The 27,603-nt window shown below is 40.9% G+C and overlaps 2 long non-coding RNA genes across 2 annotated transcripts in view; one reads left to right on the forward strand and one right to left on the reverse strand.

The window, feature by feature from the left end:
- The window catches only part of LOC138756285 (uncharacterized), a 42,441-nt gene extending 40,352 nt beyond the window's left edge, over window positions 1-2,089 (reverse strand). The window contains exon 1 of the long non-coding RNA XR_011352948.1: window positions 1,954-2,089. This is a non-coding gene — a long non-coding RNA (uncharacterized lncRNA). The remainder of the gene's footprint in view (window positions 1-1,953) is intronic.
- Window positions 2,090-2,211: 122 nt separating this feature from the next.
- Window positions 2,212-27,603, forward strand: part of LOC138756284 (uncharacterized) — a 29,787-nt gene continuing 4,395 nt past the window's right edge. Inside the window, exon 1 of the long non-coding RNA XR_011352947.1 lies at window positions 2,212-2,288. This is a non-coding gene — a long non-coding RNA (uncharacterized lncRNA). The remainder of the gene's footprint in view (window positions 2,289-27,603) is intronic.

A 27,603-nucleotide genomic window follows, 5' to 3' on the forward strand; every position in this document is an offset into this window, starting at 1 on the left:
TTTTGTTTTATGTGGAGTCAGCTCATCCTAAAAAGAAATAGTGCATGAAAGAGGAAAGAAGCAGAATGGCTGGAGAAGGCAGGAGCTTGTATTATTAGGGCAATGTAATAAAGCAAGTTCATCCATTTGTATAATGACAGTGAAGTGCATTGTGATAAGAGGATCATTTAAAGTGGCTTCATTTGATGAATAAGCAGGCAGTTTCATGAAGGTGGTTGAGATTTCCAACTGAGAAACTGATTCTCTCTTGCAAGGGAAAACTCCAGTTCAGTTTTGCTCTTGCCCTGTTTCTACAGCCCAAAGCTGTTCCTTCATGGCACTGAAAAGCTGGTAATGGAAGAGACCATCCAATTCCCCAAAGTCTTTACATTGTGTTTTTTTTTTTGTCGAGCATCAAAATAGTTTGGTCATGATTAATCAATGGTCACATCAATGAATCTTTGATATGAGAGCTTCAGTGATAAATCTGATTATTCTGTACTGAAAAGTATTTGCATGGATCAGTGAAAAGTGGTTGGACATCCATCACTTGAGATGGAAATGCTCTTTTGTTTAATCCTTCCAATTATGCCTCTTTATGCATTTTATTAACTTATCCCTTTTATGAACTCATGAAATAGCCAAGGCCTTTTATTAAAGGGTCTTGCAAATTTTGCCTTATATATTGCATTATGTATAGAATGAATTGGTTCTTTTTTAGTCATATATTGCCCGGTAACATTAGTAAAAGAAGATGCCCTACATGATTTAACTGTACTTTTGTCCTCCACACTATACTCTGCACATTTGTTCTTAGTTTTGCATTACCTGTTGTTCTACCTATAGACTCACTGGCTGTATAGGGCAGCATGGTTAGTGTAGCCACTGTAGTAATTGGCACAATGCTATTACAGCACCAGCGACTTGGGTTTGAATCCAGGGCTGTTGTTAAGGAGTTGGTACATCTCCCCATGTCTACACAGGTTTCCTCCCACTTTCTAAAGACTTAATGCGTTAGTAGGCTAATGGGTTGCATGTGGTTTTGGACAGTGCGGGAAGGACCTGTTACTGTGCTGAATCTTTGAATTATAAAAAAAATAAAATTTAGCAAGCCAAACAAAGTTTTTCACTGTATCTTGACAAATATGACAATAAGCAATTCAATGATTACTAAGGATCAGGTTGCCTTGGTTCTAGAGTGTTGTGAATGTGATTACATAGTCTCCCATATGTTCTGAATTCCAATCAAGTCGGATGCTTTTTGAAGATGAAGCATGTCCACTGCACCAAGGAAGACTAAGAAAAGCCTCAGGACAATGACACATCCTAGCTTGACCTTAGTCTTCACTGAGATTGTCTCTGTTATAGACCGGTCGATTGCCATCTTGGCTTGCATGAATCAAATTGAGTTTCTGTGGATGGCTGAGTCTCAGGAGAGTGCTGTCCAGACTCTCACAGCTATGCTGACAAACGAGGTCTATTACCCGAGCACAGGCCCTAATTACACTCTACTGAGTCTGTTGCACAGGTCACACTGCTCGCATACGTGACATCAGACTCCCCAAACAGATTCTCTATTCCTGACTCTGTCCAAAGAAGAAATTACCTGGCATGCAGAGGAATGAGATTACACATCACCGGATTCGAGGACAGTTTCTTACCCATCATTATCTGACTCCTGAATGAACTTCAGAATAGTAACGTTATGCTGCCTTTGCTCCATTCCAATGTATCACTCTGCAACTCCACACTTTTGTATGGTATCTTACCTGTTGTCCTATGTATGAGGTGTCTAACTGGTTTGCTCGCAAAATGACCTCTATCTCTGCATCAAAGTGCATGTGACCATAAATTTGAAAAGATTAAGAATGTGCTCAAACCCTCCTTGAAAAAATGTACTTGCACTTTAACTGTCCTTTTCACTCAACCCTGTACTTTATCTTCCAGCAGTATACCCTATTCTCTTTGACTTACTGTAATAATAGACCCTGCACTTCTGTTCCACTATTGCACTGCCTGCTGTACTTAAGGATGAGTTGATTTGCCTTGATAATGCACAAAACAAAGCTTTTCACTCTATCTTGATACATGTGACAATGAACGATGTGATTTGATTTAAATCAAAGTGGAGAATGAACATTTAGGGTGGCAATGAGAACCTGGAATCCCTGCTTTTGGAACACAGAAGTCACGTGCCATTGGTGGAAGGTGTGTGTGACCTCACAAAGCCTGCCCTGTCTTGACTGTGGAGCAGCCTGTGATTCCTCACATCCACCTCACTACCAAACCAGAGTGACAGCACGTCAGAGGTATACAGAAATTATGTGATTATGTGTCCTGATTTCTCTTCCCACAGATACAGACTGGCCTGTTGAATATTTCCTGCATTTTCTGTGTGCCCACAATGAAGCAAGGAAGAGAGAAGATTGACAGAAGGATTTCCCCAGAGCAGAATTAGCTATAACTAGAGAACATAAATTTAGGATTAGTGCAGTATTTTTAACCCACTACCATCAGGAAGGAGGTACAGGAGCATCAAATTCAGTTCTGGCAGGCTGGCGAATAATTTCTTCCCAGAGAAATGCTGTTTTGTTTGGTTGTATAGAGACAGTTGATAATAAGTGAACTCGAAGAAGAGGTCTGAGGAAAAACTTTTTCACTGAGAGGCCAATGATCTTTGCATTATCTCTGGTGAATCTTCTTTGTTTATGATTGACATTTATACAGTCCTGTATGGAAAAAAAATCAGAAGACCAGGTCACAGAACATTAGTAGCTTGTGCCCACATGAAGAAGACAACTTTGCTGCAAATACAAACCTCTTCTAGAACAGTGCCACACTCGGACTTGAAGAGACTTTAGTTGTATCTTAACATTAATACACAATTATCATGGCAGTAATTAAGGAGCTATTTCTGAAGATTGCAGCTTCCAATAATATGCTTTTCTTTTTTTTTAAAAAAGCTTTCTTTTTTTTTCTCTCTCTCTCTAGTCACTGCAAAAATTTGTTGGGGGCAGCTGTTGAGAATTTTTTCAGCCAACAGATGTTTCTGATCGTGGAAACACTGAACGGGAATGATCACAAAGTTCCAGTGATTGGACTTGAAGCACACACAAGAGAGAGAATTCTGGCTGCCTTTCAGAAGAAATGATTTAGTTTAAAATGTAGATTCACTAATGTCCATTGCAATATCAGGAAACCCTCATGCATAAGTTAAATGATTTCAGTCTAGCGAACTTGATTAGACATTGAAGGTGTTGGAAGGGAGGTGTGTGGGGGTCCAAGAGTTTGATCACAAATAGATTAATTGGTTTAGAGTTGAGTATGTTTGTTACATTTTACTACCAACAAGGTCGGGTCAGATACAGCAATGAGCTCTCTGAACCCTTCTCCATTAACAATGGCGTGAAGCAAGGCTGTGTTCTTGCACCAACCCTCTTTTCAATCTTCTTCAGCATGATGCTGAACCAAGCCATGAAAGACCCCAACAATGAAGACGCTGTTTACATCCGATACCGCACGGATGGCAGTCTCTTCAATCTGAGGCGCCTGCAAGCTCACACCAAGACACAAGAGAAACTTGTCCGTGAACTACTCCTTGCAGATGATGCCACTTTAGTTGCCCATGCAGAGCCAGCTCTTCAGCGCTTGACGTCCTGCTTTGCGGAAACTGCCAAAATGTTTGGCCTGGAAGTCAGCCTGAAGAAAACTGAGGTCCTCCATCAGCCAGCTCCCCACCATGACTACCAGCCCCCCCACATCTCCATCGGGCACACAAAACTCAAAACGGTCAACCAGTTTACCTATCTCGGCTGCAGCATTTCATCAGATGCAAGGATCGACAATGAGATAGACAACAGACTTGCCAAGGCAAATAGCGCCTTTGGAAGACTACACAAAAGAGTCTGGAAAAACAACCAACTGAAAAACCTCACAAAGATAAGCGTATACAGAGCCGTTGTCATACCCACACTCCTGTTCGGCTCCGAATCATGGGTCCTCTACCGGCACCACCTACGGCTCCTAGAACGCTTCCACCAGCGTTGTCTCCGCTCCATCCTCAACATCCATTGGAGCGCTTACACCCCTAACGTCGAAGTACTCGAGATGGCAGAGGTCGACAGCATCGAGTCCACGCTGCTGAAGATCCAGCTGCGCTGGATGGGTCACGTCTCCAGAATGGAGGACCATCGCCTTCCCAAGATCCTGTTATATGGCGAGCTCTCCACTGGCCACCGTGACAGAGGTGCACCAAAGAAAAGGTACAAGGACTGCCTAAAGAAATCTCTTGGTGCCTGCCACATTGACCACCGCCAGTGGGCTGATAACGCCTCAAACCGTGCATCTTGGCGCCTCACAGTTTGGCGGGCAGCAACCTCCTTTGAAGAAGACCGCAGAGCCCACTTCACTGACAAAAGGCAAAGGAGGAAAAACCCAACACCCAACCCCAACCAACCAATTTTCCCTTGCAACCGCTGCAATCGTGTCTGCCTGTTCCGCATCGGACTTGTCAGCCACAAACGAGCCTGCAGCTGACGTGGACTTTTTACCCCCTCCATAAATCTTCGTCCGCGAAGCCAAGCCAAAGAAGGAAGAAAAGAAAGACTAGCTTTGGATAAACAAATTACCAGTAAAGGTGAGTCAAGATGTAAGAAATGGAAAAAAATTGAATGAATTGTTCCACAAATTCAAAAGTAAGAACTAAACTGAAGAATTAAACCTGAATAAAGGGGGTGGCAAAATGTAAATCAGAATTAAAAAGCTTTAGAATAAGGCTCACATTGTGACTGGTCAAGGCTTTACAATTCTACAGAGGATCAAATGAGCAAAAGATAACAGCTTTCATCCTCAGTTGTTTGATTTCTCATTTCTATTGAGTGGCTGAGTGCTTGAGGGGGGTCACTGAGAGAAGGCTGGGTGATATTGTGTAGGAATGAAAAGTAAGGGTTAATTAATGATAAACACTAGATAGTTGTTGGATCATGGGAAATAAAAGGGTATGGTGGTAGAGGATCCAAGAAGAATAGATAAGTTGAAAGATTACTTTTTTTTCCTTCATGATAGCAAAGTCTATGTTTGCTGTATTTTGGTACATGTAACAATAAAACAATTCATTCATTCATTCCTATACATTGCCACCTATGACTACATCTGCCTCACTTTCTATCACTCAAGACTAAATCTAGAGATATAGAACTGTTCTTGTTTGGTTTCTTGGTGTCTGTCAAGGCAGACCCATAACTTTAACTTCAAGATTATTAGGCATCCGTGACACTTCTTCTCCCATGAACCTTTTACCTCCATCCCACCTTACCAAAAAGGGGAGGTAAGGTTAGCAAAGCAGTTAGCGCAACGCTATTACAGAACCAGCATTCAGGACCAGGTTTCAAATCCCACGCTGTCTGTAAGGAGATTGTATGTTCTCCCTATGCCTGCATGGGTTTCCTATGGGGCTCCAGTTTCCTCCCACTGTTTGAAATGTACCAAGAAGGTAGGTCAATGATAGGAAAAAAATGTTGAAACTTAAGGGCACTATGTTTAATGTGACGTGGGAAGATTTAAAAAGGACCCAAGATGCAACTTTTTTCATCACGGTAGGTGATAGAGATATGGAAGGAGTTGCTGAAGGAAACTGCAGAGAAAGGTAAAATTACAATGTTTTTACTGGATACAGGGAGAAAGATAACAGCCAAACAAACTGGATTAGCTCAGGTGATCAACTTGGTTGGCATGAAAAAAGTAGGGTGAAGAATTGGCTTCTCTGCTGCATGGTCTATGACTCTATTTTTTAATATTTTATTTTGATTTTCAAAGACTCACAATATTGAAACAAACAGTATAATCTTTCAACAGTCATACAATATACAGAGTCTGTGTTTATCCTCCTTCCTCACCCCCACCCTACTGAAAAAACAGTCAATTAAATTGGACAGATACAAATTTTGGTGGGGTCATAGACCCTGACGAAAACCTCGGGGGATGGGGGAAGGGGGGGGAAATAACCAGGATGGCTAAATAACAAAGGCTAAAATAAAATTAAAAATTAAAAGGAAAAAAACTTAAAACTAAACTAAAAAAGCACATCACCTGCCCCATGTCCCACTTTCTTAGTCACTTTTGTTCCCCTGCTAGACGGATTACTATCAAACCCCTATTTTGAAGTGGGGGGGTGAGGTGCTAATTAATCTGTTTTCTGTAGTGTGTTGTAAGCGAGTGCAGTGAAGAGACTGAGACAATAGGCTGTGAAGTCCGGTATCACAACTGCTTTAATTTGAATCTTGCGCTGTAGACTTTAAGCCTTATTCCATTTCAGCCACAACGTCCCAACACTTAAGGCTTGATGATGCAAGCGCGTACGCAACCTTCTGGTTTAGACCAGAAGAGACGGGCCCGTGACACCATCTTTGCCGCGGCTGCCCCACTGACAAAGTTGGCAAGTGGGGCCGGTTCGCCACTACAAGTATGTGTGTCGCCACAGTGCCAATATATTTCAAGTAAGGTTGCCACACTCTTAACAAATGTGTTGTGTTTCTTCTTTCGATTGTATGTGATTTTCTCCAGGGGAATGCAACTCTGCATTTCCATATTCCATCGTGTGGTATTTAGTTGAGAGTTAGACTTCCACATAATCTCTATACAATTCCTGGCTACCAACCGAGCAACCTTCACAAACTGAATTTGGTATTTGAATAGTCTAAAACTCGAGTTCCCAATATCTCCCAGAAGGGAAAACTCCAGATCCTGTGGAAAATCCAATTTTGTATTTTTTTTCAGAATGTCCCCCAGGTCTTCCCATAGGGATCTCACCCTTGTACATATCCAGGTGGAGTGGACAAAAGTTCCAACCTCCACATCACAACTAAAGGACATTTCTGAAATGTCTAGCTTAGATTGTGTAATTTTTGTGGTGTGAGGTACAGCTGGTGTAAGAAATTGTATTGCAACCTGTTTCTGGCGTTGATGACCCCCCGTTGCACTGTCCAGAAACAGGTCTTGCCACCACTCTTCATTGATTGTTGTATCCAAGTCCAAATCCCATCTCTCTTTTGACCTGTGTAGCCTAGCTTCAGGCCCTCACTTTGGAATAGGTAATAGAAACATAGAAAATAGGTGTAGGATAGGCCATTTGGCCCTTCAAGCCTACACCACCATTCATTTTGATCATGACTAATCATCTACTCAGTACCCAGTACCTGCCTTCTCCTCATACTCCCTAATCCACTTAGCCACAAGGGTCAAATCTAACTCCCTCTTAAATATAAATAAGGAACTGGCTTCAACTATTTCCTTTGGCAAAGAATTACACAGATTCACCACTCTCTGAGAGAATTTTTTTTCTCTTCTCAGTCCTAAAAGACTTCCCCCTTATCCTTAAAGTGTGACCCCTGGTTCTGGTTTTCCCCAACATCAGGAACAACCTTCTTGCATCTACCCTGTCCAATCCCTTAAGAATTTTATATGTTTCTATAGGATTCCCCCTCAATTTTCTAATTCCAGCGAGTATAAGCCTAGTCGATCCATCCTTTCTTCATATGTAATATATCTTAGAAATAAATTTACACACATTACCTTTTCTAATTAGAATATCCATGTCACTACATTCAGGAAAGCTATGACTCTAATATCATTAGGATGATTCAGGAAAAAATGACAAAGATGAATGAGATTCAAAAAATATATATTTAAATTTGGACATCGAGTATAGTAACAGGCCATTTTGGCCTACAAGCCCGTGTCAGCCAATTATACCCAATTGACCTACCTTCTTGGTACATTTCGAACAGTGGGAGGAAACTGGAGCCCCATAGAAAACCCATGCAGACGTAGGGAGAACATACAATCTCCTTACAGACAGCATGGGATTTGAAACCTGGTCCTGAATGCTGGTTCTGTAATAGCGTTGCGCTAACTGCTTTGCTAACCTTACCTCCCCTTTTTGGTAAGGTGGGATGGAGGTAAAAGGTTCATGGGAGAAGAAGTGTCACGGATGCCTAATAATCTTGAAGTTAAAGTTATGGGTCTGCCTTGACAGACACCAAGAAACCAAACAAGAACAGTTCTATATCTCTAGATTTAGTCTTGAGTGATAGAAAGTGAGGCAGATGTAGTCATAGGTGGCAATGTATAGGAATGAATGAATGAATTGTTTTATTGTTACATGTACCAAAATACAGCAAGAGGCTTTGTTTTGCATGCTATCCAGGAAATCCAATCCATACAGCAGAGAGGAGAGTGCAATTATAACAAAAACATAAATGAAAAGACAAATACAGTAAAAGTCCAAAAATCTGATGCCAGAAATCCAGACTCTCAAACTTTTTAAATGTAGCAGCTTTTGTGAGCCTATGTAGGTGCCACAGATGCACAGATGCTTAAATCTTACATTAGTATATTGTATTTTTTTGTCAATTGTTGACATTATTTTTATTTTCTAATGAATAAACTATCAAAATTTACCTGTTCATCTCTTCTTTATTCTGCCTTAAATTTGAATTTTAAAAGTATTGCCTGAGAATTGGTAAAATCCAGACCAACCCAATCCCCAAGCTATCCTGATTTTAGGACTTTTACTATAGATAAGACAACAGTGAAGGGAGTGGAAAAACTGCAGGGTATAGAGAAAAAGACACATTTGAAGTTCAGTTATAAAAGGCAGTGCAAGGATATCCTCTTTTACCAGTGAGAACTCAATTTAAGAGAATGATAACAGCAGGAAAGCCACTGTCCTTTAATCTGGAGTTGTGTGTCTTCCAGCACATATATTTTTCCACTGGATGGAAGGGGTGGAGAAGAATATATGATGAGATGGGATGAACCCATTAATATTTTAACAACTCTTCTGTGACAGCAGAAAGTATCAGAATCAGCTTTATTATCATACATATGTCACAAATTTTGTTGTTTTGTGGCTGCAGTATTGTTGAAAAATTGCTGTAAGTTAATTCTATAAATACACTATCTAAAAATGAATAAATTAGTGCAGAAAGAAGAGAAAAGTAAGGTAGTGTCTGTGGTTCAGAGATCTAATGGTGGAGGGGAAGAAGGTGTTTTTGTACTGTTGAGTGTTTGTCTTCAGGCTCTTGTACCTCCTTGCTGATAGTAGCAGTGAGAAAAGGACATGGCCTGGGTGGTGATGAAGATGGAGGTGGCTTACTTGAGACACTGCTTTTTATAGATATCTTTCACAGAGTGAAGACTAATGCCCTTGATGATGCTGACCGAGTTCACAAGCCTCTAGCCTTTTTCTGTCCCGTGCATTGGCACCTCCATACCAGAGAGTGAGGTAACCAGCCTGAATGCTCTCTATGGTACACCTGTAGAGTCTTTAATGAAATACCAATCTCCTCAAGCTCCTATAATGAAATATGGCTGCTCGTGAGTAATCTTTATGATTGCATCAACATGATGGCCCCAGGATAGACCTTCAGAAAAATTGTCACCTAGGAATTTGAAGTTCTTTACCTACTCCACTGCAGATCCCCCTCCCCCCTCCCCAATGATGTACGTATAGATTTGATGATGGCCTGAGCTGTGTTTACCACTTGCAGTCTTGGGCAGACTAGTTCCTGTGCACTGACCTGTGATGCATCCCGACAGGGATCTTTCTCTAATGCATGTGTAAAAGAATCTTGGTAAGAGAGCTTGGGGACATGCTAAATGTTCTTAGACTTCTAAGAAAGTAAAGTCTCCAGTGTGCATTCTTAGTTGGTTATAACCATCATGGTTAGACCGGGATAGGTTTTTGGTGATATGTACTCCTGAGAACTTGGAGCTCTCCACCATCTTCACTTTAGCACCACTGATATATGCAGGAATGTGTGCTCCTCTCTGCTTCCTGAAATCAGGGACAAGTTCCTCCATTTTGCTGACTTTGAGGGAGAGGTTGCTGTCCTAAAACTTGTCCATCAGACTCTCTATCTCCTACCTGTACTCTTGTTTCATCATTGATTGAAATGATGGTGTCATCAGCTCCAAATTTATAGATTGTATTTTGCTAACTGCCTGTTTAACTCGGAAGATGGGATGAGTTTAGCATTGGTAGAACCAAAGCTACTTCCTCCAAAATAATCCTGAAAATTGATGCCCCACAAAGCTGAGTACACATCCCCTTACTACCCAAAAACGCATTACTATGTGGCCAAACACTGTTCCAACTCCAACTTCCGAGTTAAATAGGCAGTTAGCAAAATTAAGCCATAGAGATCAGGGAGGAGAAGATCAGAAATAAAGCTGTGTATCTTCAGGGAGGGAGAGCAAAGATCTGATGAAGCTTGGCCGAAGTTGACTTCTGGCTGAACCACTGATACCACTGGAAGAAACATCAGAGAGGATGTTCTGTAGTCCAAAGAATGCAGAACCTGTTTGCAGATGGTGCAAATGATGACCTTTTGTTGGATAATCTAAACAAATTCCTCAAAATCCTATTGTACCTTGCATTTATAGGCTAAAATTAGCAAAGGAAAAAAAAACTACTATCACCATCTGCAGGTGAATTTTAAAGATTCCCGCCACACTGATACATGTTGTTTGAACCTCTATATTATAGAGTCTATAATAGCCATCCTTTTCTTTTTGTTTTTAAAAATAGTTTTCTTGATTTTAATGAATAACATACAAACAAAGAGGGTACAATTCAATAAGACAGTATGGACAGTTACATTAATTAAATAAGATTTTGTATATCACTAATATACATTCTAAATCATATTCATAATTCATATTCTAAATAGTATATATCTTTATTGGGGGATAAAATGTGATAATTTTTTTAAAAAAGGAAAAAGAGTAATGGAGGAGAAAAACCCAAACCCCTTACCTAACTGCATTGCCTCATGCTCAATATGACTCACATTATAAAAGAAAAACTAAGGCTAAAAAGATTTATATAAGGAACGTGCAACAGACACAGCTGTTGTTTGAACCTCTATAATATCCATCCATCCTTTTCAATGAGCTTCTTAAGAAAGTTCATAATTCTGCCATAAAACTTTCAAGACCCCTTCAAAAGATACAAGGAAGTCAAACGTGAAGAATGTCGAGGCATCGATAGGGTTGCCACATTTCATTCCAGCACCAAACGCCTACATTTTGTGCCATTTCTCCAGGAACTGAGCAGTTCCTCTGGAAAATTTATGATAAATGAGTTGGAACTCTCCCATGAAAATTCATCCCTGGAGTCTGCAGACTGATGGTGGATTTGCTTTTGTGATACTGAAGTTGAGTAATATTTGAAGTTGAACATTTGAATTTGAGTCCAAAGAAGTTTAGAAACAGATCCTGGAAGGGGCTCAGAATTGAGAAAAATAGTCAGTCCCTGTCTCATGACAGGTCCCTTTACTTTGAAACTTGATAAAATCTTGATAAAGGGTTCCAATCTGAAATGTTGTTTGTCTATTTCTCTGTGCTTGCTCAGGATTCCAGCATCATCAGTCCTTGTGCTTCTCCACTATTTGACTATTCAGGATTCCCAATGTCTCAGCATATGGGTCACCAGATAATGTTTGCTGTGTTGTCTTTCTGGAGCCCTGGATCTTGCACTCTCTCTCCACTTATCATAGATCTGATTCCCACGCTTACTTTAAACTTGCCTGGTTCACCACAAAGCTTATTATAATCCTGTAGCTGGCTGCTACAAGCTATGGCTCTGCAGAGCCTATAGCACAGGAGAAGTTATAGTTGCATGCAGGTTAGCTCAGAAAGAACAGGCTGTTCCCGGAAAGAATGACACGAACCCAGTTGAGTGTCATTAACACTCATTGAGCTCACAGCCTTGCTTTTATTCTCAAGTTGAGGGGTGTGGTCAAAACCCTCTCAGCACTGATTGGTGTGTTTGTGATCCGCTGTCCCTGATAGGCCAGTAAAGCTCTTTTGGTTGTGGCCAATTGGAGGGCAGCACTGTGGGCCTTGTGCAGCCTGCTGGATCGTCGTGTTCATCCTTCATTTTGTGAAGCCCGGTGGGGGAGCTGCGAAGGGCCACCACAATCCTGAATAATATCCATAAATAAAATAATGGATTAAAAGTGAGTTGGTACAGAAATAGGAATAGCATTCACAATAGCCTGGAAAACCCTGAGCATTATCAAAGTTTCATTGTACAAGGCACTACCAAACAAGTGGCACACAGATGCTGGAAAACTGAAGCAACACACAAAGAAAGAGCTAGCAGAACTTGGTAGGCCAAAGAGCAACCATGGAAGGCAACATGTTTCTGGCTGAAAACCCTTCATCATGAATTATTTATTTGGGCATCTGCCTGGTTCTTCTGACTGAGACAAGTTTATGTTTACTGTCATGTGTACAAGATGCAGTGATAGTTTGTTTAGCAAGGGGGCCAGAAATACAACAAGTAAGGTGCATGATAGAAGTACAGTAACATTAAGTGGTTTGGACAAAGGAAGCATATATAACCATTTAACCATATAAACATTTACGGAGCGGAAACAGGCCATGTTGGCCTTTCGTATCCGCACCGGTTCACTGATTTTGTGTGCCCTCTTCAGGCGTTGGTCCTGGTAGATCTTCATTGGTCCATCTTCAAAGAATTCCAATAGATTAATGAAACATGATTTCCCCTCCATAAATCTACACTCAATTCTATTATTCTTCTGTAGGTGGTCGGTTTATCACATCCTTCATCATAAATTAATTCTACTAATTTGAGATTCATTCAGATTTATTGTTAGAGTACATAGAGCACCATCCAGAACATTTGGGACAAAGGCACTTTTTTCTTTTATTTGTCCCTGTTCTCCACAGTTTTAAGTTTGTAATTAAGCAATTCACATGTTATTAAAGTGCACATTCCAGATTCTATTCAAGATTATTTGTATTCATTTTGGTTTGACCATGAAAAAATTACAACACTTTTTGTACATAATCCCCTCATTTCAGGGCACCATAATGTTTGGGACATTTGGCTTCATGGGTGTTTGTATGTACTCAGGTATGTTTAATTGCTTCATGGGTTCAGGTATATGAGAGCTAGGCTTCCTTCTAAGCTTTCAAATATCTTTGGAGTCTGTGGTTGTCATTTTTCAACATGAGGACCTGAGTTGCACCAATGAAAGTCAAAGAAGCCATTATGAGGCTGGAAAACAAGAATAAAACAATAAGAGACATCATCCAAACCCAAGGATCACCAAAAGCAACAGTTTGGAACATAATTAAGAAGAAAGAACGTACTGATGAGATCAGTAATCTCAAAGGGATTGGTATTCCAAGGAAGACCCCCACAGCTGATAAAAGACACATTCTCATCATAGGGAAGAAAAATCCCCCAAAATATGTTCAACAGATCAGAAACTCTTCAGGAGGTAGGTTGTAGTTGTGTCAATGACTACTGTCCACAGAAGACTTCATGAAAATAAATACACTGAAAGATGCAAACAACAGAAAGGATGGCCAGGTTACAGTTTGCCAAGAAGTATATAAAAGAACTTGCAGAATTCTGGAAAAGGTCTTGTGGATATATGGATATAAGATTAACCTGTATCTGAATGATGGCAAGAGCAAAGTGTGGAGGCAATAAAGGAACTGTCCAAGGTCCAAAGCATACAACACTTTTGTATTTTGCAGTGTAACCTCTGAATTTCTCCTTAAATGAGTCCCTGATTGTTGTTGAGGAGTCTGATGGTGGAGGGGTAACAGCTGATCCTGAACTTGGTGGTGTGAATCTTGTGGCATCTACACCTCTTTCCTGATGGCAGCAGTGAGATAAGAGCGTGTGCTGGGTGATGTGGATCCTTGATGATTGCTGCTGCTCTCCAATGTCAGTGTTCCCTGTTGATGTTCTTGATTTTAGGGAGGGTTTTGACTGTGATGTCCTGGACTGTGTCCACTACCTTTTGGAGGGCTTTATGCTCAGGGGTATTGGTGTCCCCATACCAGGCAGTGATGGAGCTAGTCAGCACATTTTCCACCACACCTCTGTAGAAATTTTCTTGGGTTTCTGGTGTCATACCAAATGTCTGCAAACTCCTGCAGAAATAAAGGTGCTGACATGCTTTCTTCATGATACCATTAGTGTGTTGTCTGGAAAGATCATCCAAGATAGTGACTCCCAAGAACTTGTATTTACTCACTCTCTCCACCTCTAATCCCTTAATGATCACTTCTGATTTTCCCTTCCTGAAGTTAACAATCATTTCCTTAGTTTGGTGACATTGTATATTGTTGTTGGTGCACCATTCATCGCCTTTTTTATGCAACTCACTGCCGTGGTATTGTTGGAAAATTTGTAGATGGTGTTATTGTCGTACCGAGCCACACAGACGAGGGTATAAAGTGAGTAGAGCAGGGGGGGCTCAGAACACAGCCCCATGGTGCTCCAGTACTTGTGTAGGTTGTGGAGGAGATGTTCTTACCAATCCTCACTGATTCCTCACTGGAGGTGAGGAAATCCATAATCTAATTAGAGAGTGGAGTGTTGAGTCCCAAGTCTTGGAGTTTGTTGATCAGTTTTGAGGTGATGATGGTGAGGTTGATGGTCTTAAATGCTGAATTGCAGTTGATAACAAGCATCCTGATGATTGCAAAGTATCTTTGTTGTCCAGGTGTTCCAGGGTTCTGTGTAGAGCCAGTGAGGTGGCAGGCATCATACCAGTTGCTACGATAGGTGAACTGGAATGTATCCATGTCACTGCTCAGGCAGGAGCTGATCTGCTTCAACACCAGCCTTTCAAAACACTTCATCACTGTTGATGTAAGTGGTACTGGTCAATAGTCATTAAGGTAGGTTACTACACTCTTCTTGAGCTCCAGTATGAATGAGGCCTGTTTGAAACAGGTGGGAACCACACCCTGTCAGAGTGAGATGTTGAAGATATCTGTGAATACATTAGCAAGTAAGTCAGCACAGATTAAAAAACTTGGCCGAGTACCCTATCCTGTTCACGGCTCTGATAATGGTGGGAAACAACCTGTCCTTGAATTTGTATGATCCCATACTTGTAAACCATCTTCATGACAGGAGATCAGCGAGGGGATTGTTGGACGAATCTTTAAATATGCTGGCTGCTTTTCCAAGGAAGAAGGAGTTATAGATGGAATTGATGGAGGATATCTGTGATGGCATTAGAAGGGTTCATGACCCTCTGCAGTTTCTTGCAGTCCTGGGTGGAGAGGTTCCCATACCACACAGAGTTGCACTCTGACAGGATGCTCTCAATGATGCACCTGTAGAAGTATTTGAGGGATTTATTCCATTTTCTGAGAAAGTAACTGATGTACTTTTTTGATCATTGCATCTCTGTAAGTGGAACAGAAGTCACTGCAGGTGTGTACACTGAGGAACTTAAAGCTTTCTCCTCTCTCCACTTCATCAACACTCATGTGGATAAGAAGTGAGCTCTGCTCCTTTTCCGGAAGTCAATGCTAAACAGAAAGTTCCATCTTAGTTGCTTTAGGATATTCTTTGGTTCATTTTCCTTGATGCCCCTCAAAACCTTTGAGGATTTAGAACAGGGAATCTTCATTTCAGATTTGAAACTGCTCCTTTGCACTTCTCCAGAGAAATAAATCATTATCTGGGATCTAACAGAAAACAAAATTGCTGCTCACTTCCACAAAGCCAGTTGTCCTCAACAATCACAGGTTTGCTCATGATGTGCAAAAGGCTCCAAGCCAAAAAGGTCAGCTGAAAGGACAGGAAGATTGCCCATTGATTCTGGACATCTTTCCAATCCTTTCTTCTTCAAACAAAATCTGAAACAGGCTGGATAGATGTTAATTGTCTGAATTTCAGGACTCACTTGATTCACATATGCAGGGGAACCAGCCCAATGCATAACACAGACGGTGAACCTAACAGGCTGCACAAATCATGTTAATCTTGGAAAGCATAAATTTCCATCTGCTGTTTGAATGCACCTGCTAATGTCACACTGGAATATTTTCACTTGTTAACAAAGTGTATAAGACTACCACACACTTCATTTGAACTGAGTGTCAGACTGAAGGGGACTGTCTTCCACAATATATCTGATTTTAGAAATTCAGTACGCATCTTAGGATTCAATGAACTTGGAAGGATTAGAGTAGTCAGAGAAGCCAACTTTAGGGCCACTGCCAGTCCATGGGCTGTTCTGATGATGGGCCTGACAGTAGTACAATAACATGCAGCTGAGACAAAGTGACCCATGGAGTCCTCAATGACTCTGCACCCAATGAAGACCCATGGCATGAGTTCAAACATGGACAAAGTAAATTCTGAATACCATCTCACCTTCACTCAGCTGATGAATAAGTGTTCTTTCATAGAATATAAAACAATACAGCACAGTGCAGGCCCTTCTGCCCTTGATGTTGTGCCGACCCATATATTCCTTCCTAAAAAAATGTACTAAACCCTTCCTACCCCATAACCCTCCATTTTTCTTCCATCCATGTGTCTAAGTGTCTCTTAAATGTCCCCTGTATTTCAGCTTCCACCACCAATCCCAGCAAGGCATTCCAGGCATCCACAACTTTGTGTAATTAAAAACTTACCCCTGATGTCTCCCCTAAACTTTCCTCCCTTAACTTTGTACTCTGGTGTGGCTGATCCTGCCTGGGAAACAGGCGCTGGCTGCCCACCCTATCTATGCCTCCTATAATCTTTATCAATTCTTTTCTCATTCTTCTTCGCTCCAAAGTGAAAAGTCACAGCTCTTATTTCCCAATCGAGGCAACATCCTGGTATATCTCCTCTGCACTCTCTTCCACATCCTTCCTATAATGAGGTGACCAGGACTGAACATAGCTCTCTAAGTGCGGTCTTACCAAAAATTTGTAGAGTGAGCATCACTGGTAATCACATTTTGTTTGGACTGGATGGGCCATTCAGACTGATAGATGGTGATCTAACAGTGACTACATCCCCAATACAGTCTTTATTCTCACTAATTAAAAAACTTGCACAAGACAACCTAACACTTTGTCTCCTTTACAAGTCACTACATGCAATATCCTGAAATAGCACTTGGAAAATAACAGGCCACAATCAGAGGAAAACTTATCAACTAACAGGCCACTATCAAACATTTCAAGAGAAAAACTTATCAATCAATGAACCGGATACTGGTTTTTTTAATCTGTGATTAAAAAGATCAAGTAAGTTTTCAAGAAGTATCAGTAAACTAAGATCGATTTGGATGGATTAGATTGTTTTGATGCTGTTTTGTCAGATTGTACATGTAGAATCAGATGTCAATAAACAAACTTATTAGTTGAGCAATATATTCAGGTTTCCATGGAAAGTTACTTGTAATCAATTCTGAGATGGAAAATTTATCAGATGTAAATACTGAATGTTCACATGGAGTTGCTGAGGTTGATATTGTTGTTATCAGTGGTGAAGTTCAGGCCCTTTCAAAGTTATTTTTCAATATTCCTGGCTTGGTTTCTTGGCCTAAATACTGGACAAACCGCAACAAATGATAGTAGAAATAACCTAGCAAGGATATACATCTTTAGGCCTTTTTATGGTGCAACACAGAAGATGTTGTTCAAACGTGGCAATCAAGCGGGCAGCCCGAGGTGTCAGTAACCTGTTCCCATAGGCCGCCGCAAAATGGGCTCAGCTAGTCAATCGCCAGTGAAGGATTACAAAAGGGCCAATCAGCGCCCTGAGTGGCACAAACCACACCCGTCAATGACACTGCAGCAAAGTGGGACGATCCAGTCAATCACCGACGGCGGGTCATGAAGACACCAATCAGAGCCTGAAAGAACACTGGCCACACCCATTGGTGACATGGCAACCAGGGTCAGCCTGACTATATAAAAGAGAGCAGACAGTTCATTAAATCAGTGTCGACTGCACTCCTTGTGTGTGTCTTATTTCCTGTGCTACAACCTCGAGACACGCCACAAATTTACCTTTATATGGAGAAGGCCTATGTCGGATCCAGCATTACCTCCATAGATCAGCATCGGGAGCCATCTTCTGGATCTGAGGGAGGCGGGGCAGGTGGTGCAGTAGTGCTACCCATCACAGTGACATCATCCATATGACCCGGCAAGTGAAAAATTAATATAGACATTCCCTCCCACCCAAAAGAACAGAAAACTTTAGCCATCACTAATATGAACAGAGTAATGATGAGATTGATGTGAGTAATAAATATCTGAACACACTGAGCGCTTTAAAATTCACGCTCCTGGGTTGCGGGCTGATGACATCATTGCAACATCATCAGCCCACCTCTTTGCAGCTGCTTTCAGTGGCATTGCCTTTATGGAGGAGGTGCTCCAGCTTTGAGTGTATCCCCCCAGAGGGATCGGAGTTCGCCTGCTGAATCCGCCCTCCGAGCTTTTATGAAGGTAAGAGAAGTGATGTAAAGATGGAGAAAATATGCCTTTACATTCAATTTTTTTTCCATATCTTTATCCTTTGGGCTTAAGAGAGTCTTTCACACCATAGAAGCCATAAATGTGAGGAACTGGCTCAAAAATCAGTCAGCATCATAAAGGATCCCCTGGTCACAACCTCTTCTCGGTTCTACCTTCAGGTAGAAGGTGCAGAAGATAAAATCAAGCAACTCTATGTTTAAGAGCAGTTTCCCCCCCCCAGCAGCTATCAGGCTTTTGAACCTCATACTAACTTAACCCGGCGTAAACTACACTGAGACCATCAAAAGATCTTTCTGCACTATTGAAACTCTACTTTTTATTTGCTCTTACTGCAACTGTGAACATTTCTTTATCTATCTTTTGTATTTATTATCTATTTTTCTGTCTCAAGGCATTTTGTGGTAATTTTAATTTACACTATTGTTACTGGTGTGACTGCAGCAAGTGAGAATTTTGGTGCATCTGGACATTGTACATGTGTTTATGACAATTAATTCCCATCCACATAGTGTTAGGTCTGCTTTGTTCATGAATGAGTGAGACAAACACCAGGCTGAGTCGAAATCAGGGTTCTTTGTTCTTTATTACCGGATTGTAACACTTGCGACCAACCAGGTTAGTCGGAGAATGCATTCTGCCGTTATCAGCAAAATGGTGATTTTTTATACCCTTGGATACATGCTTAGAACATCATCATATCATTACTTGTCCAATGACTAAAACTGTTGCTATCCTTTCCCTGCTAGCTTCCTGCCTCTCAATCCATCAATGTCTCTCTTAAACTGTTGCTATCCTTTCCCTGCTAGCTTCCTGCCTCTCAATCCATCAATGTCTCTCTTATCTTGTAAGTACAAGGATGCATTCTGTTACTCCTTAGTACTGGGTGACTCCTTCTCCGGTCCCATCTCATGATGTTTTACCTAACAGGAGTACAAGGACACCTCCCCTTCTTGTTACTGCCCTGTACAGGGTAACTCCCTACACATTCCCATCTCATGATGTTTTACCTTACAATAGTCATTCTCAACATGTTGCCTGAAGCATATAATAATCAACTGCTCATGACATTCTCTTTTACAGTTTCCATTTCTGCACATCAGATTATGGAGTTCGCTCACATGGCTAATTTACCATTATGTGGAACTGGCTCAGGTGTTGGGGTAAATTAAATAGCTTACACCTATACACTTGTAACTCAGTATCCGACTGAATCTAAACCTATTATTTTGCCTGTTCCCTATGTTCAGTAATCTTATCTTGCACAATCTCAATGTTTTATATCAATCTAATCTCTTGACTGGCACCTATAACCTGTAATATTGCAAATTGTCAAATTCTAATCTCTCATTCCGACATCATATAGTAATCTGTGTAGTCTAATCCTACTCTCTTGTTTCCCTTCATTCTCTGAAATATTAGGAATCTTCCAACTGAATATTAATTTAAAGGTCTCCTTTTCACACAAGATCACACTGACTGTGAAGAAATCTTCCTCTGGTCTGCTTTTTAATTCCATCCATATTTACTCTTATTTGCAACCTTTTAGATCAAACCCATGGAGTTAAGGAACCTACTGGCATAATTTTGGGATGTAGGAGGAAACTGGAACATCCAGAGGAAACTTGTGTTGTCACAGGGTGCATCTGCAAACCCCAGACACAGCACCAGAGGTCAGAGTTGAACAGGGATGTCAAGTCACTGGAGCTGTGAGACAGCATCTCAGCTATTTGCAACACTGGGCCACTGACCATTTCACACTTAGACAAAGTTTTATCCACAGCCTCCAATGGTTTGAGGTTCAGTATTTCATGAAATACTCTTAATGGGATCCGGTGCTTTTTGTAGGTTCTCCCCATACCTGCATGGGTTTTCTCTTGGTGTTCACATTTCCTCCCACATTCCAAAAATGAACGAGGTTGGTAGGTTAATTGGACAATGGGTGTATTTGGGCAGCATGGACTCATGGGCCAGACAGGTCTGTTACTGTGCTGTATTTTTAAATTAAAAAAAATTAAAATATTTTTATGTGAAGGGGAAGCACGTTTACATTTTCATTTTAGATTCAGCTCAATAGTGAGTGAATGTAAACTGGTACTGGGGTTAACATTGTAATGTGATGGTTATCTAGATAGACTCAGAACTGCTTAGAGACTGGAGTGGACACTGCACACTTGTTATGCAGTTATCAAGATCATAATGATTTGAGTATTTGCCGGAATTCCCACCACCCTGTGGCATGTGATTCACAAGATGGAAATAGAATTTCAGACTCATAGATTTTTTTAAAATCAATTGCTTTTGAAATATAGAAAGAAGGTCCATTCAGTATGTCAGGCAGTATCTCCGGTGAGAGGAACATAGTTACTGTTTCAGTTTGATGACCTGCTGTCAGAACAGAGATTAGAAATGTTTTGCCTGTTACTCTCACCACAGGACCTGCTTTTTGCTTTGCAAAGGCAGAAGGAACTTGCTTTTATCTGATAAAGAATGTCTTGATGTGTAATTTTTGTTACAATGCAGGAACCACAGCAAGATTAGTCATGAAATAAACGAGTTGATACATCTGCTCTAGGTATTAATTAAAGAATAAATATTGGACAAGGCATTGACAGATCTCCCTTACTGTTCTTCATATTGTCTCATGGGATCATAATGATTTGGGGAGACCATTTGCAGCCTCATCAAAAAGATGACACCTTTAACAGTGGTACCTGAAGTGTCTGATCCAAAACATTAACCCTGTTAGGTTCTTCCTAACCTACCAGCTTTTTCCAGCGAGTTTTGCTTTTATTTCAGATTTCCAGGATCAGAAGCATTTTGCTTTTTGAAACTAGTTTAGGTTTCTCAAGTGGTATCTAAAACCACATTTGATTCAAGGAGCTAGAAAACAGCCCACAGAACCACACATTTATTGTCCTCTCTTTGTATAGAAGCTTCATTTCTGCCACATGAACTGTTGGATTGAATGGTCTGTTTCAGAACTGAAAATATGATATAATGGCCCAGGTAAACTCTGACTGATCAATTACTGAAGTATTAGGGAAGAAATTGATTTTGCGGAAGGAATACAAACAACTTAAGTTCCTTACACCTGCATCGCAAATCTAGTGATAGCTACTTTTCATACAGTACCCTATACCACCTTGGACCAGCTTATTTGCACCTCTTCAAGGCACAATGTGTTCTTGTCACAGTTGTAGTTCTTAACTGAATGCTTTTAAATATTAGTTTGTCTTAGTGTCATCAAGTCAGAATGGCATTGAATTCTGATCCCAACACAACAAATGATCCATTAGCCCAATGCAACTGAGGTCCTTTTGGATAGGAATTTGCTTGAACTCTGGTCTACTTTAAAAGGTAGAATTAGGTATTAAAAGTCCACTTATACACTGTAAGATAGTAGCCTGAAGTAGCCCATATGAGACAAAATTCTTAAGGAATTTGACAGGCTAGATGCAGGAAGATTGTTCCCAATGTTGAGCAAGTCTAGAACCAGGGGTCACAGTTTAAGGATAAAGGGGAAGTCCTTTAGGACTGAGATGAGGAATTTTTTCACTCAGAGGGTGGTGAATTTATGGAATTCTCTGCCACAGGAAGTGAATGAGGCTGGTTCCATAGCTATATTTAAGAGAGAGTTAGATTTAGTACTTGTGACTAGGGGGATCAGAGGGTATGGAGGGAGAGCTGGAACAGGGTACTGAGTGGATGATCAAAATGAATGGTGGTGTAGGCTTGAAGGGCCAAATGGCCTACTCCTACACCTATTTTCTATGTTTCTATATTAGTCAACCACTTCTCAACTAAATCTGTTGGGCAAGCTTTCATAATTGGACATCATTCATGGTCATTTAGGGTGGGGCCTCAGCACGTTTACAGGGTGGGGGGGAAACAGATTGAAATTATAAAATATTTTTAATGTTTATTATGCAGTCGGTAGAAAAGCACGAAATAAACCAACTAAACTTGGCTGCTTCAGAGGGAAAGGGTTATATAAATGTTTAGCAGAGTCCTAAGGGGGTCATAGCCAAAAAGAAAGAGTTGAGAATGATTGGTTTCAGCCAATACCAACTCATCTGACATGGCATGTGATCTCAACAGTTCACTGGAAGAGAAAATAAGAGGTGATTTTATTCCATTGGATGACACAGTAGACGCAAGGATAATTTAAATTGAGAAAGAGGGAACAACATAAGAATTATAGCTGTTAGCCCAATGCTATTACAGTGCCAGTGACCTGGGTTCAAATCCAGCACTGTCTCACATTCTCTTTGTGAACTGCCTGGGTTTTCTCCAGGTACTTCAGCTTCCTCCCACCTTCCACAATGTACGGGGTTGGTGAGTTAATTAGACAGGGAGGATTTCATGGGCCAGAAGGTATTGTGAGATATTGTTAAAATTAAAAACTAATTGTCATGCTCTATAAGATTGTAGTCACCTAAAAATGGAACAGAGATCATTTTTCCCTCTGCTATTCTCCCTTTTCCTATGATATTTTCTCAGGCTTTCTCTCTTCACTAGTGCAGCCTGACTGCTGATCATGTTCCACAGTGATGCATTTTGCAATGGTTTATCGTTCTTTGTTTATATTCTCACTCTCCTTCTGCCCTCATTTCATAACTTTTATTAACTTTCTTCCCTTCTTGCTGCCCCTTCCAGTGGAGGACGCCAACAATCTCTCCCTCCTCACCCCATTAGAGATCTCTCTTTGCAAAGCAAAAAAAAAAAATCTGCTGGCGGGGGTAAAAAATGGTTGCTGTTTCAGGTCAGGACTCTTCTTCATGACTGCCTGGATGATTGGTTCTGATCCACAATGTTGACCATTCTTTTTATCCCACTGATGCTGCTCGACCCGCTGAGTTCCTCCAGCAGATTGATTTTTACTCCAAATTCCAGCATCTACCATCTGTTGTGTCTCCTGCGATCTCCCTTTGCTCTATCCACCCCTCATCCATCTCCTATTGGAACTTAAAAGATCCTTGTTTGCTCTCTTTTCAAGTTCTGATGAAAAATCCTTCACATGAAACGACAACTCTTTCTTTCTCTGGCATTTCCTGTTTTTATTGATTTCCAGCATCTGCAATTCTTTAGATTTTCAGTTTCTCCTTTCACAGCTTATTCCTCTAATGTTATCCTGCAAAACTGAGGAAAGCAAAGGGTTAAATGGCCACCATTGACATTACAGTTGGTGTTAGTGAAGAGGTAATTTCTGGTTTTCCACTAATGGTACAAGATTTTTTAGCAGCACAGCTTTTGTATTATCTCGATATCATTAATCACAAGAAGCTAGGTTCAGTCTCCTCTCTATTTTCTGCATAATGGTGTATGTAAAGCTGTCTGTATGAGGGACATATTGTCTTCAGTTTGTTGACACTGTTTTGATTTATCCCCTTGTTTTTGGAAGTGGAGCTGTCAGTCGATGACAGAGGGTGCTGTTTTCTTAATAAACTGAGGAATTAATATCCCACTTTGCCCACCCCCACTCCCTCAGACTTTCCTGGTCACTCCTAAATCTATCACAAGTTGATAGTTGTCAAACTCTCAAGTAGTTTGGTTGATCCAGTCCACATTTAAGGCTTTAGTGAAGGCTGTGTCAGCCCATGGAATCTTGCCCATGGAGTGTGCCAATAAACTTCAGCCTCAGTCCATGCCAATGTTCTGCAGATGGGCAAGAGGATCAAACAAATGGCAAAACATTTTCTGGTGAGGGGATAGGAAGCTAGTGTTTTTCCTTTCCCACCATTTGCTTCTATCCCACACTCCAACCACTGTGAATGCACACAGTAGCAATGCAGGAAGTAAAGCATTACCCAAGGGTTATCGTGAATGGTGATCATCATTCAAATAAAGAAAAACTTTCAGCACTTTCAAGAGCCTCTGAATCAAACAAATAGTTTTGGAAACCAATAAAAGTTAGGGGCAGACAGCCAGCAGGATGGAGAAGTCACCACCACTGCTCCTTCTCCAGCCTCCAAGTCCTAAATGGAAACCTGTAATGGAATACCATCTGTCATCCTGTATTTAAATAAGTACTCGTGCTTAAAAATTGGATGGCACCTCTAAAACACTTTAGTCAGCGAGTTTCAAATGGGACAATTAATGTCTTGTTCAAAAAACAAACTGCTGAAGGAACTCAATAGGTCAATCAGCATGAGAAGGAGGCAAAAGAATGGTCAATGTTTCAGGATGAGACCCTGGATCAGGGGCTGATAGTTGAAGACATTAGATGGGGAAAAAGTCAGTAGAAGGATGTAATAAACCACTGTTACACTGTGATTAACCACTGCCCGCTGGACCACTGTCTCTTGAGACCAATCCTACCCATAACCCCTTTGCATGCTCCCCATTCACTCTGCCATGATCAGTCGATGAGACAGAGAGGCAATAAAAGCCTATCAGTTTCACAACCTCAGTCTTTTGTGGTAATTGATGGTGCTTCAATTTTATTGACTATAATATTTCAAGAAAATGGAGCAATATCTTAAACCTGAGAGACTTAACATAGACCCTCGATTGTCTGATGCCCCAAAAGTGTTTGAACTCTGGCTACGCTGCTTTGAGGACTTACTAATGGTGACTGCAAATGTGCGCGAGGACAGACTGAAGCTTCTCTTCTCACGAGTCTTCCCAGTGATCAACAACGCCAAATCGTCTGTGGAGTCCATGGATGCACTGAAAGTCCAGTATTACAGAAGGGTGAATGAGGTCTATGCAAGGACCTCCTGGCCACCAGGAAGCAGCGACCTGGTGAGTTGAGCATTGAGTACCTTCAGGCCCTCTGCAGGGTGTGCAACTGCAAAGCCATGTCAGTCCCCCAGATGCCTGTGTGGCCAACATCCTCTCCAGATACATAAGACAGTGATTCCTGGAAAAGAAGGTACTCAACTTTGAATGGACGGTTGAACTAAGGGCCTTCCAAAACTCAAATGGGTACTCGGCTACCAAGGGTGCTGCAAGATCATCCCACGCTGAGAACGACTGGTTGCAGGCATCATTGCACTCCTCTAGCGATTTGACCTTTGCCACTGTTGAGGGTGACTATCCCAAATGCTACTTTTGTGGGGAGGGCAAACACCTGAAGAAACGTTGCCCTGCCAAGGAGGTGGTATGCACTAGATGTAGGAAAAGAGGACATTACGCAAAAGTCTGCCAGTCTAAACTGCCCATGAAACCAAGCAGTGCTGTGTGCGGACAGCCATCACCCCAGACAGCGCAATCAAGAACACCTCCTCTGCAGACCAATGATGCCAAGGGGCAGCCACTGCACTGCACTGCTAGCACCATTTTATCAGGCCTCCAGAACAGCGAAGATGGCCATCTTGGGTACTTAGGCCCTCAATGGACTTGGACAATGAATCTATACTGGCCTCCATCACCCTGAGCCAAGAGGGACCATATGAACTAGCTAGGTCCATGATGGATGTCGAGTTAAATGGGTGTGTAATGAACTGTTTGTTGATAGCGGGAGTATGGAAAGCTTTATTCACTCCAATACGGCAGATGTCCATGGGTCCTGTGAAATGACTTTGACCATTGGAGACACAGTTTACAAACATTTCAGGCTACTCGTCATACTGCAGCTCCGTACCCCCTTGCTGCTGGGGCTGGATTTCCAGTGCCAACTTAAGAGCTTTACACTGAAGTCCAATGGGCCCCATCCCCATCACCATTTGCAATAAGCACTTCCTAGATGGTCCTTTGAGTACAACCTGTGGATTCTCAACCATTAAGGTCACCCCTCAACAGCTGTTTGCAAATCTCACCCATGACTGCTAACCGGTGGCCATCAGGAACAGGTCATACTGCACCACAGACAAAGCATTCATCAAGTCAGAGGTTCAGCATTTGTTGAGTCAGGGTATCATCAAGACCAGCAATAGCCCCTGGAGGGCCCAGATGGTCATAGTAAAGAATGGGGAAAAATCTTCCAATTGTAATACAGAATGTTCTAACTGAATCTTGTGCCCTGTTAAATATATATACCCAAATGTAGATGATGAAAGGTTTATAAAAGAAACCTTTTTTCAATTGGCTGATGCACATCAAAATATGATAGTGGCGGGGGATTTTGATTCTTGTCTGGATCCCATTTTGGAAAAATCAACAAGAGCAGTGGCCAGGGCAAGGATGGCTAAAGCCACTTTAGTTTCAATAAGAGAGCTAAATTTAATGGATGCCTGGAGGAATATACATCCAAGATAAAGAGACTACTCCTTTTACTCGAATAGACATGATTTGTACTCCAGGGTAGATTTATTTTTACTATCAGTGCATTTACAGGATAGAATCATGGAAATTGAGTATAATGTGAGAATCCTATCAGTCAATTTGCCTCTATTATTATCATTTATTATGCCTGATAAGCAGGACATGGTATATAGATGGTGTTTCAATTCATTGCTGTTGAGAAGATCTGAATTTTGTGACTTTTTTAGAAGACGTATTAGTATCTACTGTGAGACTAACTGTCATTCTATTGTCATTTACTATACGGGACACATTAAATGCCTATTTAAGGGGTCAAATAATTAGTTAAAATGAGAATTAAAAAAAAGAATACACAAGGGAACAATTGGAACAAGAGATACATTATTTGGAGATGGACCTGCAGATGAGAAGCTCAGAACAGAAACAAAGATGACTTATTAATTAAAATGCTCAGATATAATACATAAAAAACTTATAGTATAGAGAGAGCAATAATGAGAACAAAATAAGGGTACTTTGAATGGAGGTAAGAGCCCATAAGGACCTATCCTGGCAACAGGTCTCTAGAACAATTAATGCAATTGAAACAGAAGTCAAAAGAATCTCTTATAAACCTCAAGAAATTAATGAGAACTTCAATTCATTCTATTCCAAATTATACAAATCGAAATCTCAGAGATATTAATAAGTCATATTAAAATAAATGATTATTTGTCATAATTGGTTTTCCTAAATTTAGATTTGGTTGAGGAGATGGAACTCAATGCATCTTTTAATTGGAGATAGAAAAGGCATTGAATTCATTGCATGTTAATAGAGCTCCTGGCGAGAATGGTTTTTCTCTGGAATTTTATAATGAATTTAAAGATATGTTAATGTCTCTTTTTATGGAGGTACTGAATCAAGTGGTTGGATTATATACCTTGCCAGATGATTTCTCAATAGCAATAATAATGGTAATTCCCAAAAAAAGATAGAGACTCATTGAAACCATCATCATATAGGCTGATTTCTTTGCTGAATGCAGACTATAAAATACTAGCCAAAGCTTTGGCAAACAGATTGGTGAAATTTTTGCCAAAATTGATA

This window comes from Narcine bancroftii, chromosome 3 (assembly GCF_036971445.1).
Source record: "Narcine bancroftii isolate sNarBan1 chromosome 3, sNarBan1.hap1, whole genome shotgun sequence".
Classification (NCBI taxonomy): domain Eukaryota; kingdom Metazoa; phylum Chordata; class Chondrichthyes; order Torpediniformes; family Narcinidae; genus Narcine; species Narcine bancroftii.